The 15,283-nt window shown below is 40.3% G+C and overlaps 1 protein-coding gene across 1 annotated transcript in view; it reads right to left on the reverse strand.

The window, feature by feature from the left end:
* The window catches only part of lrmda (leucine rich melanocyte differentiation associated), a 193,394-nt gene that overhangs the window by 84,726 nt on the left and 93,385 nt on the right, over window positions 1-15,283 (reverse strand). The gene's annotated exons all lie outside the window — the stretch shown is intronic.

A 15,283-nucleotide genomic window follows, 5' to 3' on the forward strand; every position in this document is an offset into this window, starting at 1 on the left:
TGATCAAGGTTAACAAGAACTTAATAATTATATGTTGCCAGCATGATCTTTTACTAGACAATAGTGTGTAGCACCATTCAATGTTATAATCATCAACATTGTTATCAAAATGATCAAATAATCTTTATAAGGACAATCAACTTTGAAAACCAAAATGTCTGAAGCCCAACACAAAGAACTGCCGTGGTGAGAAGACAAATGATGCTCTGAGTAGAGAGAAAGAGAGAGAGAGTCCCCCTTTCTTCTGTTCCCGTTTCATTCCCTGCTATTTTTTCTTCCCTCCGTTCTGCAGTTGTGTGTCCTGACCTTGCAGCTTCTATGGCCCATCCATCTTGGGCTGCTTAGCCATTTCGCTGGCTTCATACTGCGCAGATTAACACAATTCATCACCACAATCATCCTCCATTCATCACCCTTTCCAATGAATGTTTTGACATCCAGTTAATTTTCTGCTGATGATTTATCAAATTATAATTACCATGCTCTGAAGGGCTCATTTATTATGTTGATACATGATAATGATGCCAAAGTGGATTGAATTTTAAGTAAGTTCTCCCTGCGATTATAACATATGCGTTATTGTGAATAATGCTTTGCGATTTGATTCTTTACAGCCTGGAAATTCCTGAGCCATCCTAATGTTATAAAAATCAATGCAAAAAAAGGAGACAAAGTGAGACTGTTAATTCAATTTTTTACAGAACAAATTGTTTGGCTTGGGTGCAGTAAGCATGAAAAAGTTCAATTAGATTCAGAGCTCCCATCTTGGATGCTCAGTAATTAAAGAGCGCACTAATTCAATCAGGGGGTAGGACGGAGGCAGAGGGAGTTGGGCTGTTTCTTAATAGGTTATAGGTTATTTCTCACACACTGCCCTCATAGGCACTTCATTAGCCTTCTGCCGTACGATTCACTCAGCTTTTCAGCCTCATTATTATCCAGGTTTATTAAAATCCAATGGCTACCTATCTGTTTCTATTACTGAGGAGATGACCAGCCTAATGCATTAGGTCACAGTTAAGGGCAAACACACCAACGGCTGTTTATGAGAAGTTAAAGAGGAATAGTAATGGCTATCGAAAACATATTATTTTCTATCTGTAATACTAAGTAGTTGTGGGTGCATAACTAAGCCATTGTAAGAGTAAAGCTCAAACGCATATGCATTTGCCCTCAGCAATAACCTTGCTACATATGATAGATGATTAAATCTTTTTAACAGAGCACTGAATTCACCAAGGCCAAATTAGATTTCATTTGGTCCGATTTGTTTCCCCTTTGTCATTGCTACTGTTTATTTTTTCCAAGTTGTGTACAGGCGCTGGCATCTGATCCCGCGACCCAAGCTTAGACACCGTGCTAAATCACTGGTCAAAAGATGGAGGCGGTTTGTGCGGAGCTGAAGTGCATTCTGGGGCACGGGCAACCAGCTCAGGGAGATGAGGGCTTAGGAGGTGTTAAAGGTTATTGAATGCTGGAGAATTCTCCTGGCGGCGGAAGCATTGTTTACAGCTATCTATTTTTTTGACTCTTTGCCCTTGGGCTGCGGCCCATAAACAGAGCTGCTATCCCCCACACCCCGGCTAGTGGAGAGTGCAGAGCATAATTGTGAGTCCCCCTTGGATGTCCCAAAAGTGAAAGATGTGTCTGGTAAGGGAGAGAGGTCAAACACGAGCATGGATATTTATTACATGCACTGCAACCAGATGGAGGCGGCCCATCCATCAAGCAGAGCTGTCACGCTGGTCACAAACGTTTCCCATAAAGACAACCCCCCCCCCCACACACACACCACCCCTCGCTGCTTCTCGCTCTTGCTCTGTGAAAGCAGGAGGTCCATCCGCATGGGAAGAAAGACAGTGTGAAAGAGCGAGGAGATTTCTTTTGCACAGTTATGAACTTTAAGACCGGCCCACCACATTCCCAGTTTGACAAGCCTTTCCATGACTCCATTGACTTCACCATTTTTCTCTCATTAGTGCTTTCTCTCGCTTTCTATGAACTGGACCTGGCCTATTTTTAGCAATAACTTATATCAATACAGCAGTGACCGGCTGGGTGGACGGTCAGAAAGGGCATGAAAGGAAGGCATGCAGCGAGACAGCTTAGGGAGATGGGAAAGCAGTAGAAGTGGGAGCAGTGGAAGGGCGTTTCTGACACTTGCTCCCTCATTCATCAGGCCCTCATAGGCCCGTCGGTGACAATGAAAAGATTTCACAATATAGCCGCGGCAGAAACTCATTCTGGCCCTCATCCATCATGCTCAGCCTGCTAGCCGTTCCACTGACCTAATCTGTGATGCCTCGCTGCTTGCACCCGGTTCCTTAAAGGCAGGCTTCATTACTGTGAGGGAGAGCAGGAGATAGAGGCCAGGGGCAAAGGGCTTGGAGAAAAGCGCAGTGATAGTCAGATACACACAGAGACTTAAGGCACATAAAACACTGAGACAGCCAACTGTCACAATCACACACTTCCTACAGCAAACAAAACTGCAGTACAAAGTAGAGAAGTAGGGTGGAACTGCCGGTCAAATTAGTCTGATTACCTTGAGAACTGTCTAACTGTCATGGAAATATCCATCCAACAATCTAACAGTCTTCCTCCCATCCATCAATCAATTGATTAGGCAGCTTGTTACTGTCACAAACAATTTCCTATTCAATGACTGAAATAACTAGAATCAGATATGCAAAACTCACAAATGCAGTTAAGCAAAGTTTGCTTGAGATGCAATCTCTGCCTTAACCTGAATTTAAAATAGACATCTATTTTTATTTCCCTTACTTACCCTTGTCTACATCCTTTCCAAAAATAAACCCACAGTCTGTTGTGCCCCCTGCACTGGACTGCTGAATGTTACTTAAACAAAAAAAAGGGTTGGACAGAGGGAGGCTGTCTAACTGACCCTGAACCAGATATTATGGTGCCTTATTCCCTAAACCACTGCTCTGGGTCTGAGGCCAGACTGCACTGGCAGCTCCCCCTCTTATCTCTTTAACTGGTCTGTCCCAATACCCTGTTGCCCGCTGCTTAATGGAGCCTGTCCCTGCGCCGAGGGACAAATTCAATCAGGCTCCTCGCTAAACATCTTCAAATAACATTGTTTCACCTCTGAGGGAAAGTGAACATTGTTGCTATTGAAATCAAGGCAACTGTCTAGGTAGCACATGCTATACTGTAAATACTCAGCCATCTCCAGAAATGGGAGCAATACTTGTACTGTAGGTCCTTTTTGCAGTTCTTTATTGTATTACTTTGTGGACAACATTGCCACCAAGTCCAAAAGGTAAAGAAAACAAAACAAAGCTGGTATATTGGTGTGTTGTTTTAAAAGCATACCAGTAATTTCGATACTGCAATACCAACAGTCCAAACCAAAAGCTGATCTGCTTGATGGTGCCTGGCAGGTGTTTATCCAAGCTAGGTTAGCTCTTTCACCAGATACACTCAAATAGTAAACAGCTTAGTGTTTGATATCCAGCTTCACAGACAAGTACTTTGAAGTAATGTAACAGTTAGCATGGTCTGTACACTAAATCGTTGTTTACAAAGCTGTAAAATGTGATGCATTCCTCATTAAAATACAATAAATACATCAATGAACTACTTACATCAGTACATTCCTGCTGTTGTGTATTTCTTTACACCAGTAACAACTCAGTCTTACATGTCTAATAAACAGTGTAACATAAGGCATGCTGTCCAACATAATCCTAATGGAAAAGTAATCTTCAACCCATCCTAAATTGCTATCAACGCAGGCTCGATGATCATTTTACCATCGGACCATTCATTGCATCATACATCCTCCCATGTGGGGGGCTGGAGATTAAGTAGACAGCTAATTGAGAGGCCGGGCTGCCCAGGAAACACCAACAAGACAGATCAAACTAATGGGAAGTGTTTACAAGCCTTACATCAGCACAGATAACATCTGAGGAGAGATTTTCTTTAAAGCTCCCATAAATCACAAACATATCAAAATGTATACCATTGTGTATTTTTAAAAACACATCCAAACAAAGTCGCAGTATGTAATGGTTGTTTACACTGTGTATACAAAGCATTACAATGAAATATTATATAAATGATTGATAATTCAATATTCAATATTTTTACTATATACATTATAAATGATTACCTTTTGTATTGTTGTCACATATAATCCTGTTTTGTAAGACTGTTACTGATTTTAAACAATATTTATGTCAATATTCCACATTTTTGTTGTTGTTCTTGCTTTGTGCTGTTCATGTGTGTGTGATAATGAAAGGAAACAGCAATAGTGTCAGAGTAGAATCTATAGTACAGAATGTCCACCCAAATGCAGAACAAGAAGTCAATAAAGAGCACTGTATTCAGTAAGGATGAGAGCCTTTCCTGTCTGAGAGAGATGCTTTTATAGAAAGCCGTTAAGGAAGAGCAGAGTCCTCAAGTGATTTTTTGACAATTTAACTGGTTCTCCTGACACATTAAATGACTATGCTGACAACTTAACTGCACTGCCAATCAATATTTCCTATTACTGTCATCAGCAGAGAGAAAATAAAAATATGATGTTAAGGTCAAGCCGGGAGTGACAAGACATTAAGGCCCTATCAGAGCTGCTTATTAATGCAGATAGCCCATCAAAAAAGAGACGTTTTAAGCCCAATGATGCCTATTCAAGGCTTTTCTTTAGAAATACTCAATTATATCAACACATTTTAAAATGCTATGAGATAAAGATGACATTTTTACATAGTTTACATAAATTAGGAATATTGAAAGATTATTATTACTCACTTTACATTTGTAAACAGTGATTTCTTGAAGCAAGATATGGACTGGCTGACTGTTTTCCTGTTCACAGCACATTGAACCTGCCTCGTAAAACAAATGACGTTAAATGCAACAACCCCATCCATAGCAAGCCGCTTAACTCCACCCACAGCATTACAACCCAGCGGATTCCACATCAATGTGAGGAGGAGACAATTAACCAGGGGTTTAACCTGTCAATCATGTCCTGTCAACCTATCACACTTGCACTCTCAGGTCCGCCTCCTACTTAACTCCCTCTGTGATATGCTGCTGGCAGTTTGGATGGCTTGACTGACGGCAGGCCTGATCTGGGCACTGGGAGGCGCCTCTGTGGATGTCTTGGACATGAGAGATGGAGATTGGGGCGGACATGAGAGGGTGAAGCGAATGGCCGAAAAGGATATGGAGTGCCCGAAATTAGCTGTTCTGTCCTAATTAGATGTGCAAAGCAGCAAAGGGGCTCTGCTACTATCATGATGAGAGTGAGGGGAGGGCTAACCGGGCAGATAGACAGACAGTTTAAAAGATTCACCTCCTTTTATTGATCGGGAAAGTGCACCGATGTTGAATGCACTTGTGCACAAAGTTCAGTTCTCCATCAGTCAAGCACTGAATTTAACAGAACTAATCCCACACATTCTGTATGCAGTAAAACACCATCAAAATATGCAAAATCAAACTAAAATACCCATGATAATCTCAAACCATCACCTGTTATGTGTCTACAAATTGCAAATATATCCAAACTTTGTAAAGTTGAAAGTAGAAAAATGTAATTTAAAATATAATTGGTAGGCAATTATCCACCATTATTCTATCTTAATGGGACTATCTAACATATTTAACTGTAGTTTAGAAAGAAAGGGTAAATGGAAAGAGACAGAGTGTGTGTTATATCAGGTTCATGTAGGCAGAAATATGGGCTGAACCCACTGGCTGTGTATCCCATTACTTTGCTCTTTGCTTCCAACCCTTTGGATTCCATACCGTTCTGTTAACCATCAGCAATTATCTCCCTGTCAGAGCTAAAGGTAACAAATTTCCCCCCATCCAGCCAGCCGCTATCATCCTCTGGACACCAGCATCAACTGACAGCAGCTAAATCACGCCAGCCAGCCAAGACTCCTGACAGACAAATACACTACCCTGGAAAACCTGGGCCCATCACTCTAAGAGGGGAGGGGTGGAGCAGAGGAAGAGGGAGTCTTTCCCTGCTGACCTTATACTTCTTCCCTTTTTTCCTGCAACCCCCCCTTCTCGCTGTAAGAGATGGACTGCCCTGTATTCTGTAAGCACAGGGCCCCGTTCCCAAATAAGAGAATTATTAATGGAGCTTTCCTTGGTGCTGGTTTATCTTGTGCCATCACACCAAGTCCAAGTTTCTCCCTTTTACAGATGGACACAGAGAGCTGGGGCTATGAGTTATCCACACAGCACCCAGCAACAGCAAAACAATACGGAGGCTCCAACTAAAAACACCATATTTCTACTACCTGGGAAACTTTCTAACACCTGCTTTGAGAAGAGGAATCCACACATTAGGTTACAGTATGTGTCCCCTGAATAATCAGCATGTTAATCAACATATTTATGTGAATGACTGGATCAAATAAAACAGCATTAGTAAAGAAATTATTTACAGCCCATTCATATTGTTCCTTTAATCCATAATTCATGCATTAAAGCTATGAAAACTTTTTTTTGTGAGTCATCAACCTTTCTTTGGTTGAAATCAGATCAAGACACCATTTTATAGTCTGAAATGATTCGTTAGTCAAATAAATATTGATGACAAAAAATGAATATGCAACTATTTGATTATTGATATACAGTATTGGATTGAAAATGCAGTACATTCTCTGTTTCTTGCCTCTCAACTTTGACACATTTTCCTGCTTCTTCCTGTTTCCTATTATACATTTAATTATTTTGGTATTGAGCTGTTGGTCAAACAAAGCTAAACAAAAAATGTAAAGATGTCTTCTCGGCTTCGGAAATTGTCAAATTATTTTGACAAAATATTAAATGGTAATGAACACAAGGAATGCCCACTGATATGATATAACTGTTACTGATGCCTGTGAGTGTTATCTTAAACTCACCACAAAATAACAGCAATAAACAGATTGACGACCAAAGCATCAATAATCCAAGGTGAGGCAGTGGTATGCATACTTGTGCAGATTACTGTGATTAATGTAACAGAGTGACAGTGAGGTTAGGGCGACAATATGATTCCTATTCTAAATGACATGACCTTTCTTGTGTGTCAAACATATTCACCATACAAGTCACTGGCGCGTCGTTGCTCATCAGCATATTACCTTTCCTTTCCCTGCTGCCATTGATGTCATTATTTTTAATTATATTAAAGAATTTCGCACTTTGAATGTTCCAGGTATCCCACATTGCAGACAAGGTCAAATCACATGGGCTAGAAGGTGTAAATCAAGTTTTCTTTGCATTACATTAAGTGGTTCACAGCTTTAACAGCTTTTACATTCAGATCACATTAGCATACTCATGCAGGTAGATTTCTGTGTGTGACACCCTGTATCAGTAGGGGTGAGAGAGGAGGGGAGCTGTACCTGACAGTGACCTGTCAAGCCAGATAGGGTGTGTTTAACGATAAGCTGTCTGCCTGGATCACACACACACACACACACACACACACACACACACACACACACACACACACACACACACACACACACACACACACTCACACTCACACTCACACTCACACACACACACACACACACACACACACACACAGGATACATTTCAACCCCCCAAAAGGTTAGATGTAAGACACACAATCTATATATATTTGTATTCTATAATCTATGTCCTTTTTATATTCTATAATACATTTTGTGATTAATTAATTATTAAAAACCAAATCAGCAGCACAAACATATAACAACAATTATCACACACTCACTTGTGAAATAGGTGTGCTTCAACTAAAGATTCCTTTAACTATCACAACAATATGTGCCCTTTTTACAATTTTTTTGTTTTTTATTGATTCATTGTTAAGTCTATAAAACATCAACACATATTTAGGTTCCCAGGCCCATGGTGAGGTGGTCAAAAATTAAGCAGCAGCATAAAAACTAAAAATATTACTTTAATAATGGCAAAAACTTAAACTTGAAAATGTAATTTTTCATCACAGTTGTCATGTATTGTAAACATTATTGTAAAAGTTAATTAACAAAGTACAAACTAAATATTCATACAGGTCATGTGGTAATATTCATAAATAATGTAACAACTAAATTCATCACAGGTTATTGAGGTATGATAAGTAACTGTTCAACTAAACACTCAATGTAAAAAACGACTGACTCACAAAGACACATCTGGTGAAACAGCGTGAATTTCGCTCCAAAACAAGATCTGCAGTTTAACAACAGGGCGAAGTAACGACATACTGTAGAACAAGCCTACCAGGGTGTCCTGGTTTGACTATAGTAATTGGAGGACTACACACACACACACACACACACACACACACACACACACACACACACACACACACACACACACACACACACACACACACACACACACACACACACACACACACACACACACACACACACACACACACACACACACACACACACACACACACACACACACACACACACACACACACACACACACACACACACACACACACGGCCCCTAGGCAGGATCAATATTTGTTGGGATTGCACCTTGTTCCAACAATGTAAGATTTACGGCAGGCGTGGGGGATTTACACTTTGTCTTCGAAGCAACTCATCAGTGCAACCCAATTACTAACCCCAGACAGACAGCATTAACATGGGCCCCGCTGCTGCTTTATGGCCCCTCAGCCCGTCTCATTCCAGCCTCTTCAGGCGCTGCCACCATAACGGATACTACACTTAAAATGTGCTCACAGGAATGAATTCTCAGTCTTTCATTACTCCTACCTTGATTTACTTCATATCATTTCACAGCTATAGACAAAGATAACACATTGTAAATTACCCCCATCCTGTCTGCTTGTTTCAGCACCGGGAGAGGGGGGGTTGGGGGAGTAGCAGGGGCGACCGGGGGAAAACAGAGGGGGGTCAGTGGCTGCACAAGGGGGCTCAGGTGTGCATCTGCCCCAACAGAGCTGTATCTCTGACACAGAAAATTGGTTTGTCCTTGTCAAACTTCCTACATGGTCTTAACAGTGTACAGTGGCCTATATAAACACATATGAAATCCTACTTTGGAGGAGAGCCTAAGAGTATAACATTTTTTTAATTAAATTCACAGAAAATGTAATATTATTTTTTAACTTGAACTCTTAAGTGAGTGACAGTTGTATGAAGAAATAAAAAAATAAAGTAAAAGTGTTGAACATATGGAAACCATTTCAATTTTTTTTTCTGTTGGGCAGGTGTCATTTTGAGCCCTCAGGCCATTGGCAGAGCCTTGCAAGTCGCTAAGACTCCTCTGGCTACTTCTGTCGCTACTGTGTGAATTTAGGGAAGACCATGTCACTGGCCCCAATTCCCCCTCAAACACAAACTGCTACAGCCACAGGGGCACAATTTCTACCGAAAGCACTTTACAGCCTGTCAATCACAGTGGACAGCAAGAGAAACTGCTACATCATCCACTTTCACAACACACAACATTATTGACAATGAAGGGTATCCCTCCCAAAAATGTTTTCATAAATAAAAATACCATTTAACATCCATGACTAGTCATCTGTGATGTCTGACAATCTGGCAATTATTGTGCAAAAATGGGTGCAGGAGGGAATTAGTAACACATTTGTAAGCTATGAAAAATATAGTAATAAAATCAAAAATAATTATAATAATAATAATAACCAAAACAAGCTTGTAAAAAAATCTATTCATAATGTAGGGAAATAGCATAATGACTACAAATGTTACCACTCCATCTGTTCTTCAGTAACACACATCTGTGTGTAGTGTCACTGAGAAAACACACTGATGTGGGCTGTAGGAAACCCCCTTTGTCCTCTCTGTAATTTCCTCCACCCTCCATCCTATTTTAGTGGTTGATAACTAAGAACATTAGTTTTATGCCACTTGCCAAGCTCAAATGAAAAGAGAGCTAACTTTAACGACACCGCAATTAATCGGCCCAATAGACAGACAGCTAAAAGACGAGATATTGACTTCATTAAGGATAATGTATTATGTCATTAAGTCAGTAGGGTCACCTTGTGTATCATACAAGCCCGTTAATATATTGGCATTTGCCATGTATAAGATAAATTCAGACGTGAGAGATAAAGCTGATTAGAAAATGTTTCATCCCGGAAGGCGGGGGATGCCTGTTAGTCAGGGCTGGCATCGGAGGCTAAGAGACCTCCAGAGGGAAAGAAACGGGATAATGTGCCACCAATCATACTTTATCAGAACCCAGATTGATTGGCTGCGGCAATTTAATCATTATTGTTTAGCTCTAATCTACAAAGAGGAACACTCCAGGCGTGAATGTCTTTATGGGAGCATGTCATCAGCCTCATTCATTTTACAAGCCTACCGTTGTTTTAAGGATTCAAAAACAACACACTACGAAGATTGATATAACTTTAAGTTATTGACCTTTTGAAAATGATATTTCCACATTTCACTATATATTCCTCTCATAAAATATATGCTACCTTTGTAATATTTAAAATAAATCAGAAACATTGTGAGAATAAGTATTAAGACCACTTGTCCATAGAGGCACTGGACAATAACTTTGTATTATGTTCCTGTCCAATACAATGATATTAGAGTCTCCCTCTCTGTTGTATCCGTCTCTTTTCCCAGAACATCTCCCTCCGGAGCATTGAGAGGTATTGGAGTTCCACCGCTCTATACTGCGACCTTGCTAGTTTCTTTTTTGGGGGTCTGTGTGATTATTGGCAGTTTCTCATCTGGTGGAGGCGCCGCTCATTTGTCATGATTATTGCTGAGTTCTGGCCTGTCATTGGTTGAAGGAGATCAATGGCTTTGGACTCTCCCCCCGTTGTATGGCCAGACCAAACATCCTTTTCCTCGCTAAATGAGGCTTTCCCTCTATCCATCCATCCATTCTATCCATACAGCCTCCTTTCTCTCTACGTCTTTCTCTCTTTGCCTCCAGAGGCAGTTCATCAATTTGGTAGTCTATAAATCTTTTTTTTTCCAATCAGCACTGACATTGCATCTCTCTTTCAGGTATTGAAAATACCAAGCTGTGGAGTCACAGCAATGCAATCTTGATTTGTAGAGATTTTCTAATGTTCTTAACAAACTTAACTACAAAACTTAATGTGAAATAGTCAGCAAGCGAACAACTTTTCTTAAATGTAAACACAATACATTCTGAATTTACTTGGTGAATGGCTAGTTATTCTATTATTTCTAACCAAACAGGAACACTCTGCAGCTCTTTGGAAATACCACTCAGTCTGAAATGTATGTGAAATAGGTAAGAATGGATGAATCACTCTCATAAATAAATAAAAATAAATAAATCAAATGTATATAGCAAAGGAAAGGTCCTCTAAAAGAACAGTTTTATATTTTGGGAATTCACTTGCTCATTTTCTAGTGTGATTGATACCACTCTCATGGCGATAGGAAGTCAGGAGTTTATCATTGTAAAATAGAAACAGCTAATCTAGGATGAGTCACTGTGAAGTTGCCAGGCAACCGTGGGGGACTCCAGGAAGTCACAACCTCAGTTCAATAAATAGTCCATGGCACATTTTTCCACTAACATATTTGTACACATGATATTTAGCATGTTTATTTGTAATATTGAGGTGCTAGTAGTAGTCTTTGTATTAATCCAAACTAACCTTCGGCTATTTCTTACATTGTCAAACTATTTATTCTATTGTTAAAGGTGTGCAATTATATAGTATTTGATTTGAACAGATTTAATAAATGAGTATCAATTATCTTCAAATGTACCATGGGCTGGATAAGAAACCTTTCATATTTGGTGGTAGGTTTCCAGCCACCAAACATTTTGAAAATAATTAGGAATGTACCAAATAAAAGGTTAGGATAGTTTGCTGGAAAAATAATATATGCAGTGAAACATGTTTCTAAGCCAGGAGCTAAACACGCCATAACTTGAATCAAATATCGTATAAATGTCACACACCCCTGTTAAATACTTAAAACTCTCTGGATGATTTCAAACCAGTACAAGAACACGCCTCTAACGTCCTCATTAAAGTCCATACACAGTCTCTCAATCAATTGCTACTTCTGTATGCTGCATGGGTTGGACAAAGTATAAAGTTCACAAGTAAACGTATCATTATATCATGATTTGAAACGATAAGTTCTCAGAATAACTTTTTTTATTATGCGAGTAAGTGGTTAGTGGCCCTTTAAATATCACGGTTTATATTTGTAGAAAATGAGAGTGTAATTTAATGTTCAAAGAAGCTACAGAGAACTTTAATTATGTGCCCTTAATGAGGAATAAATTATGGCAAGACTAATTGCTTATGAATGTGAAGACACAGATCATGGCTCCTGCTGTACCACACATACTGCAGCTGCAGCAAAACCAAGAGCTGATTTTACTACATGATTTCAACTGTAGATTATGCCTCTGCTGCTTTGTTGCCCAGTGTGCATTTACCAATCATTATGTACGCTTATAAAATACAGCACCCTGTGAATGTATGAATAAACGCACACCATGAAAATGTCATTAAAATTGGTGTTCATAAAATGAGGCCAAAATCATAATGTACCGTCGAGACAATGTTAGAAAAGTGACATTGTCATTATTGAATCTTGACATGCTGCATCAATCATGCACAGGCCTGTAAAAAAACAAAAACAGGAGCAATTGCTGCAGTGTGTAAAGCCATTGAGCATACATTCATGTCAGCAATCAACACGCAGGCCTCTCAGCTTCTCCTCATGGGTCACAGAATTGAAGGGCCTTTCACACAAGGTCAAGACAGAGCAGCCTTATTAAATATATTCCACCACTTCATGGAACATGTAAATGACAAAGGACGCTCCACTATAATAATAATAATAATTACCAGGCTGCCTTTGTCTTTGTTCCAGTCGCATCAATACGCTCCAAAACATATTTTGTATGTCCCTCTCTTTGCAGACTTCTTAGTTAGTGGGTGTACAGATCTGAATGGTTGATGGAGAAGTTGTAATACATGGAGTCTAAGACATGAGTTTGGTTTATAGGGTCGTACTGACTATATGCAGAAGTAGCTCTGCAGACTGTTAACGGCACTGCAGAGCTAGTCCAGTGCCACCTGGAGAATGAGTAGGAGAGCTGATGAGTTTTATCACCTCGCCAAAGCCTTTCTCAGGAACTTCTAATTGACGGCTGGGCCTGTTCCTCTGTCCCACACAATTTCCCATCATGCCTTTCCTGCTGCCACACAGCTCTTACTACTCGTACCCTGTTCTCCACCTCCCTCCTCCTCCAGTCTACCTTTGTTTTCACCCGTATCCGTACCCCATCTCCTTTCTCCCGTTGCCGCCGTGCCTTGGCTTGGCTGAGCAGGCCTGACAGGCGGATTCCTTTGCTTTTCGCCGTATTAAAGCCACTTTCTTGCTCTGACAGCCTGCTCTCTCCTGCCACCTCATAGCTCTGGCTTCACACTTCTCTGGGCAGCCACTGCCTCTTGACAGACCACTGTCACTTCCCATCATGCTCTCTGCTGATCGCGCCTCCCTCCTCCGCCACTCTGACACCCCACATACCCACCCATCCCCTTCGCGGCAAGCTCGTACGAGCGCACTTCCATACCAGTGCAATTATTTTTTTGACAAGCCATCCATCAGCCTTAACTTTAAAAGCACTCTCCACTGATATCCATTGTTAAGCCCCCCTTTGCAGCTCCTGCCTTCTCCCTCCAGATAGAGCTTGCATGAGAGAGTATGATATCAGACATCACCAAACCTACCAAACCATGTAAATTTACTTTGTTCTCGGCTATGTTTCCAATTTCACGTCCAATTTTTCGGTACATTATGCGTAGTTGTTGTGCCTAATACAATGTTGTCAAAACCCATTAGAGTTTGCTCCCTTAGTCGCCTCTGAAAACAGGTTACAATTGGTATTCTAAATGTGTAAGGCACCATCTGCAGTTGAATCTTATTAAAATTATCTGTTCAATTCTCACGTTCTTCGGTCAGCGCAATTTGCAGGCATTAGCAAAGACACATATGAAAATGTCAGGCCGTCAACTAATAACAACGAAAGCAAAGGGAGTGCATCGCTGTGAGTCAATAACGCTGCCTTGCTGGTGACACAAATGTGATGGTAATCTAAGAAAATGAATAAGGAGGAAAAGCTCTGTGCTGTTTGAATGGAAATCTTGTCCTGTGTTGAATCATTTGGCGTTCTTCCACTTGGCCTACATGTTAGCCTTGCAGTTGAAAAAAGGGGGCATGAAAACAAAGTGCTCTCCCATCACTGCTGTCTGGTGCGCTCAAACAGCACACATTACATGTGCATGATGAATGGCTGCATTATGCACAGCTCAAATGACTGTTCTCTTCATCTGACCAATACTTCCATTTCAACAAATACAACGCTGTGAGTAGATACCGAATATGGATGTTAGAGCCCCAAAAGTACAATTAAGAACCCTCTCTGCGGCTCTCTGTCATGAATATTCTAACTTGTGAACTGAAATTCCGCAGTCCCCACAATAAACCAGCTGTTTAAATGTCACAAGGAACAATTTACATATCAAGCACATTAATGTTCCTCCTTTATTAATGACAAACTTTTATACTTACAGGAACACTATTGTAACAGACATGCAGATAATAATCAATATGCATTGTAATTCATTGAGCAAACTATAAGCTTGTGAAGCTTATTACAGGGGAGGCAAGCATGGCGAAAAAAAGACCATCACGTCTATCACACTAAACAGGTCATCCACCCCAAACTAAAGTACAATGGGTTTGTGCCAAAGGTCTGCACAATTTCAGCAGCAGTTCATAAAAAAATATTGAATAAAGTTAAATAAGAAGTGACAAAATTGCTTTAGCAGCACAATAGAGCTTGGCTGCCACACTACAGAATCACTCAGCCGAGTGAGTTTGTAAACTTTAAGCCAATTGCATTCAAAAGCCACCCTTCAACAAAACGGAAACACAATTAACAAGCTGATAGCAGCGTGTGTCTGGCTGACTTAATGAATATCAAATTATACACAAACACTTATAAATCATCATTATCCACCAAATCTTAATTGATCCCACAATTAAACATGACAAATGCTACGTATGGCAAGTCTTGACTTTATTCTTTCCCAATAAGGGACTATTTATCTTTCTTTTCCAAGTGCGTCATACCTAATTTCACATTGTGTGTGCCGCTAATTAACAGGGACATACGGACCATTTCTGGTGCAGGGTAATTTCTTTTGTTTACAGCAGGGAGCCCTCTGTTTCCAAAGGCTCTTAGGAACTCTGTTTTGCTC

This window comes from Notothenia rossii, assembly GCF_949606895.1.
Source record: "Notothenia rossii genome assembly, chromosome: 6".
Lineage (NCBI taxonomy): Eukaryota > Metazoa > Chordata > Actinopteri > Perciformes > Nototheniidae > Notothenia > Notothenia rossii.